A 5,803-nucleotide genomic window follows, 5' to 3' on the forward strand; every position below is an offset into this window, starting at 1 on the left:
TGATGACCGATCATAGTGCGCCGAGGTACCAATTTGATCGACTGAATTTTAATTCCAGGGATGCTAGATAGTTGACCATGATTAGTGAGTTTGATTTCAAGATTAGGCACATCAAGGGTAAAGACAAAAGGGTTGCATATGCTCTTAGCAGAAGAGTACAAGTAAATCATGTAGCAACTAATGAGCTCATATGGGATATATTTACAGGATCAGATCTTGCAGAAAGGTCAACAAGATGACAGGTACTAGCAGCTTAGGCACAAGTTATAGAAGTAGGGTACAAGTTAATAGGACGTGGATTATCATCTCACAATAAATCGTTTGGCGATCTTTAGGAATAGGATCTTGTTCTAGGCAAAAATGAGCTCAAGAATCTCACCTTGAGGGAATTTTATGTTAAGCCATATTTGGTTCACCTAGGATATCAAAAGATATTGACAACGGTGAAGAAGTTCTACTACTCGCCGAATTTGAAGAAGGAAGTGGAAACGATTATGGCTATATGTTTGGATTGTCAATAGGTAAAAGTAGAGTGTAAGCATCTAGGTGGATTACTAGAGTCAATTTTGATTCTAAAGTGAATATTGGAGGTAATTTCCATGGATTTCATTACAGGTTGTCCAAGGACCTCTAGACAACATGGTTTTATTATGGTTGTGGTTAACTAAATTATCTCACTTCATTCCAGTGAAGTCTACGAATTCAGCTAGTGAGGTAGCATAGGTCTTCATCAGAGATATAGTGAGGTTGAATGATGTTCCAAAGAATATTGTATTAAACAAGGACGTTAATTTCACTGCTATTTTCTGGAAAGAATTACTTGCAGGTTTGGGGATGGATTTTACCTTTAGCACAACTTATCATCTATAGACAGATGGACAAATAGAGAGGGTCAACAGTATTTTGGAGGACATATTGAAAATGTATGTCATGCATCTGTAGTGAAAGTGGGAAGAGTATATTCCACTGGTGGAGTTTGCATATAACAATTGGTTCCAAGAATATTTGAAGATGATTCTATTTGAGACCCTTTATGGGAAGAGTTCTAACACTCCCATCGATTGGAGTGATCTAGTGAATAGGGTATTGATTGGACCAGATATGTTGGAAAAGATGGAACATGAAATACAGGTAATCAAGAAGAATCTAAAGGTAGCACAAGACAGGAACAGGAGCTATGTAGATTAGCACAGGGGTTTAAGGAGTTCCATGTTGGGGAACATGTGTAGAGCTACTTGAGAATTGGATCATGTGCCAGATTGGCACCTCAATATTCTGGGCCTTTTAAGACTCTCGAGGATTGGACTAGTAGCCTATCGACTTGCAGTGCCTCTGACAATAAAATTCCATGATGTTTTCCATGTGTCATTTCTTAAAATATATGTGAAATATTTTGATCACTGTATTTTTTTCTCTATATTGTAAGTGGAACCAGAAGGTGAAATCCAACCAGAACCTTAGTGCACATTGTAGAGAAAGATGTTCATGCTCCGTAATCGAGCAATTGAGCAAGTTAAAGTGTAGTGGAAGCACTTTAGGCCTGATAAAGCCACATGGGAGATGACTAATCAAATGTGGGCTATGTGTCCTTCTCTATTCATTGGTTGAGCATATGTATTTTGGTATATGTTTGATTTTGTGTTTGGTTATGTCTATATATGCATATGTACGTAACATTGCATTGAGTTGTGTTATAAAGATCGAATAAGTGGTATGGTTTTCATGATATGTTGGTTATGTTTTAGAAGATGGATACGATGTAATTCTTGTATCAAGCTATGTTATGAAGCTCCATGTGAAGCATGTAATTTTTTGGTCTATAAGTGTCATTGAACACCAAGGATGGTGTTCCCCCAAGTGAGGGGGGTTTGTAATATCCATGGTTAAAAATCCATGTAATAAAGTCAATAAAGCCAAAAATAAGACCAAGGTCATGGGACACATATTCCAAGTTGAATGTTGGGAAAATCCATAGTAACGAGGTTCACTTATGATTAATAAATGGCTATGGAAATTGGCAAAGGCAATGGCAAAGTAAAAGAGACATTAATCAGAATTTTAGTTATGAAAATAATCGAAAATAGGAGAAAATGAAGGTGAAAGGTCACAGGTTGCATGTGAGGATGAAATTGAAAGAAAATAGAAGAAAATAGAATCCTTACTAACAAATGGCTTATGTGAATTAGTTCACAACTTTTGTGAGCACAATCTTTTTACAGTCTTAGCTTGGAGCTCTCTATTTAATCCTATTTCTCTCATTCACTTGCAGACATAGTTTTTTCTTGGAGAACTCTTGGAGAAATTTGGCATAACTTAGATTTGGAGAAAGAAGGAAAAGGAAGAGTAGGAAAGTGCAAGAGGAAAATTAAATCAATGGCTATAGTGGGTTTTCTTTGTAGGTTTCGAGTTTCATGTATGATTCCTTTGTTAATTTTAGCATTCATGGTGTATGCATGTGGTTATTTGGTTTTTTTTATAGGAATGGAGGATTGCATGGAATGACAATGTTTTTTCTTAAGCCATGCCATTTCCTCGATAACCATAGTGTTCTGGGTTTTCCCTTTCATTTTTTATTTTTTTCTCATGCTCTTTATGGATGTGGGTTGATTTATTAGTTCCTGGAGCCATGGTTGCTCAAATGTTGTAGAAGACCTCAAATAGCTTAGGTTGAGTTACTAGCCCTAGAAGCCTTGGTTGGAAAAACATTCTAGATCGCTTGGTGGCTTGAGTTGCTAATCCTAGAGCCTTAGTCAGACAAATGATCTAAAGCCTTGTGACATATGTGGGCTGAGTTACTAGCCCTAGAGCCAAGGTGGAAAAAATTCTTAGAGCCATCAACAACTCGGTACAAACAGATCTGGTGATGGTTAGTGATTTCCAACCATGAGGTAGAATCACTGGTTGAGGGTTGAGGTGGTTTGGCCTTTGGAATACCTAGCTTGGGTTTGATTGGATTATTCCATGAGATTGCACATTCATGCTTGGAATATGGTGCAAGGGAAATGAGCTGAAATATATTTTTGGTTTAGCCGAATATATGGTTAGGTGGTACATGGAAGTCCTTGACTTTGTTGGGTTTTGCATATATTATACGGTATATTTTCCCTTCTATTTCCTGAGTAAATTTATTTTTTATCATGTGGATTTCATGCCTATTCTATCATTTTTATGATTCTAGTTATATGTAGGTTATAAGCATGGTTTTATCGCAAACTTGAGTTGTGGCTCTCATCATGTTTTCATTAGTAAAGGAAGCGTTAATGAATGTATGACACAATAGATGATAATGCATCTATTGTGAGAGGGAATCATACCTACTTGTCGATTCTGAGATAAGGTTTTAGCTACTTTCTTTCCTTGTCATGGGAGCAACTAAGAGCCTAGGTCAGTGAAAAAGTAATTTAACTCAGGGCTTAGGAACCTAGAGTGGTTGGTTAGCTCCTTGGGGTCCTATAGATCCTAAGGAAGGTTCGTTTGGTTTTAGTTTTTCGATTCTGCTTCCTTAACTGTACCTAGGAGGTTGATTCATATCATAGTAACTCTTCATCACATATTTACCCCGATGGACTAGTCAGCTTTGGTAAGTGTGGGAGGAGGGTGTTACATGTTTAGTCCTGTTATTATAGTATGTGACTCGTACCTCTTTAAGGAATACAAAATCATAAGCGTATATACATTTGAAGAAACTCCATTCCAATTGTTGGCATTTCAGGCTCCCCACATATTTTCATTGGAGTATATAAGGTAAAGTTTTAGCAATGACATATTACACTTCACTTCTAGAAAGGAATTTATGACATTCAACCTCCCTCATGAGGTGTGGCCATTTTTGGTCAATGAAAAGGAGAATCTTGAATATAGTAGAGAATATCTTGACAAGTTTTCATTTCCCACAACCCTGTGTGTGTAAATATGATGCTTATAAAATCGTATATTAAAAAACAAATCATAATTAAAAAGGACACAAGCATTTCCCCAAGCCCATATTAGAGGAACGTGTAAATAAATCGACATGGGATGAGGTCAATAAAGGTTTACATCCTATAGAGCCAAGCACATCTTGGCTATTTGGAAAGAAAATAACCACATAAGACCCCATATAAATAGACCAAGGAGAAGAGCCTAAGTCCAATAGGGCTAAGGGCGGAGACGTGAAGGGGAATTAAGAAGATGAGGAAGATGATGGAGATAAATAATCTCAAGCTTTAGTGTTTAATAATAGAAAACTCGAAAACCAGTCAAAACCAGATTTTACTATTGAGCACATGACCTCTGCCATGTCAACATATGGGGAAATAGAGTCAAGAGAGGCCTCTAAGCCTCGACAAATTTTAATTGTAGAATATTTTTATGGAATGGCTAAACAATAAATAAAATAAAGGAAAATGTATATAAGAATAGTCAAGAATCAAACACTCTCCAGAATTCGAGTCAAAAATTCCTTAGATCATGAGAGGGAGATTTTCAAATTTTGAGTGTTGCAATCTAAAATAGATATAGCCAGATTCATGGAGGACTATGCAGACTGCCAAATCTCCCTACTATTTGACCACATTCAATCTATATATCTCAAGGAACTAGACATGTAGGTGAAACATATGATGGTTATGCAAATTCATAGGACCAATTCCATAACAAGAAAGTTACAAGAGATGTAAAATAAATAAAGTGGATGCTAAATGATGTATGAGAGAATGGTATTTAGGTCTATTAAAATCAAGTTTTAGAATTTGCAGGATAATATCACCCATTTTGATACATAACGTCATGACTTCAAGCAATATGAAGATATGTTAGATGATAAGGGAGGAGAGATAGTTGCCTTGAAGAAGAAAATGAATATATCAGGTGCACACCCTATGCAAACTGATGAACTACCAGAGGTAGAATGGGAGAATCAAGAGCTAAAATAAAATCACTATGAGATGAGGAGCACAAATAAAGAATACATGATCAGATTATGTTATTAGACATATAACTTCAACGGATGAAAGAAAATTTTGATTAGGCATTTCAGTCCACCAAACCCTTGTACTCTCGTAGGACAGGTTGAATCAATGGTGGTGCCACATGATGCCAAGAAATAGTAGATTATACTCTCTAATCAAAAGAAAGAATAAAAAAGGAATGAAGAGGACCTGGGAAGAATAAATTTCAAGATATACTGAAGCAAGAGTATTATTAGCAAATCGAATTAGAGTTAGATGTGTTGAAAGGGAAGTGCTCGAGTAAATCCTTGTTTAAAGGAGAGAAAGCCATAATCTAGGATACATTCATAAAGACATTAGAAAAAAACTTGGATCAAATTGAACTACTCCAAGAAAATACAGATACTATCAAGAGGTCTAACAGGGAGTGGAATGCAATAAAGAACACCATTATTGACTTCCCCACCAAGGTTGAAGTAATATTAGATTTCCTCATTCACATGACTAAGGAAGATATCACAAAACTAAATATTGATATATCCAAGACAATGGCAAGAGTAAACCAGATGAAGAGGAGGAAAAAGTTGGTGGAAATGGTAAATAACAAGGCAAGAGTAATCATAGAGGAGATACAGAGCTTCAAAGATAAATATGAAATTCAATACAAAAATAAATTCCCACCATTATTTGATGGGAATGGAGACTTGTATTCCAAGGATGTCTCATGAAGAGATTAGTGGAAACATGAAATGATTAGGGAGAATTTTAAGAATAAGACCATGCTATGTAAGGAAAATACATCATCAAACTATATGCATATTATTTTAAAATATTATTTAGATTAAGGAGCATTTTCATCGAATAGGGCCAAGTAG

The sequence above is a fragment of the Pinus tabuliformis genome, chromosome Q (assembly GCF_031772625.1).
Source record: "Pinus tabuliformis cultivar Carrire ecotype Pingquan chromosome Q, CPIR1, whole genome shotgun sequence".
Taxonomy (NCBI): Eukaryota; Viridiplantae; Streptophyta; class Pinopsida; order Pinales; family Pinaceae; genus Pinus; species Pinus tabuliformis.